Source organism: Arachis duranensis, chromosome 10, assembly GCF_000817695.3.
Source record: "Arachis duranensis cultivar V14167 chromosome 10, aradu.V14167.gnm2.J7QH, whole genome shotgun sequence".
Classification (NCBI taxonomy): Eukaryota; Viridiplantae; Streptophyta; class Magnoliopsida; order Fabales; family Fabaceae; genus Arachis; species Arachis duranensis.
The window spans coordinates 88246088-88246787 of record NC_029781.3 but is presented as its reverse complement, the minus strand read 5'-3'; the positions used below and the strand labels follow the sequence as shown (position 1 = coordinate 88246787).

Below are 700 nucleotides of genomic sequence, written 5' to 3'. Positions count from 1 at the left end.
AGACCATCATAGAAGACACCTATGATGCTCCATTTAGAAAGCATATCAGAAGGACACTTTCTGATTAATTGTTTGTACCTTTCCCAAGCTTCATAGAGGGATTCTCCTTCCTTCTGTCTGAAGGTTTGGACTTCCACTCTAAGCTTACTCAAATTTTGAGGTGGAAAGAACTTTGCCAAGAAGGCATTGACTAGCTTTTCCCAAGAGTTCAGGCTTTCTTTAGGTTGTGAGTCCAACCATGTTCTAGCTCTGTCTCTTACAGCAAAAGGGAATATCATAAGTCTGTAGACCTCAGGGTCAACCCCATTGGTCTTGACAGTGTCACAGATTTGCAAGAATTCAGCTAAAAACTGATGAGGATCTTCCAATGGAAGTCCATGGAACTTGCAATTCTGTTGCATTAGAGAAACCAATTGAGGCTTAAGCTCAAAGTTGTTTGCTCCAATGGCAGGGATAGAGATGCTTCTCCCATAGAAGTCGGGAGTAGGTGCAGTAAAGTCACCCAGCACCTTCCTTGCATTGTTGGCATTGTTGTTGTTTTCGGCTGCCATGTGTTCTTCTTCTTTGAAGAATTCGGTTAGGTCCTCTATAGAGAGTTGTGCCTTATCTTCTCTTAGCTTTCGCTTCAAGGTCCTTTCAGGTTCAGGATCAGCCTCAACAAGAATGCTTTTGTCTTTGCTCCTGCTCAAAAGAAAGAGAA

The 700-nt window shown here is 42.6% G+C and overlaps 1 non-coding gene across 1 annotated transcript; it reads left to right on the top strand.

Annotated features, from left to right (window-relative positions):
- The first annotated feature begins 38 nt into the window (after window positions 1-38).
- LOC127743408 (small nucleolar RNA R71) lies at window positions 39-146 on the top strand. The gene has a single exon (XR_008004800.1). It is a non-coding gene; the product is annotated as a small nucleolar RNA R71 (small nucleolar RNA).
- The last annotated feature ends 554 nt before the right edge of the window (window positions 147-700 follow it).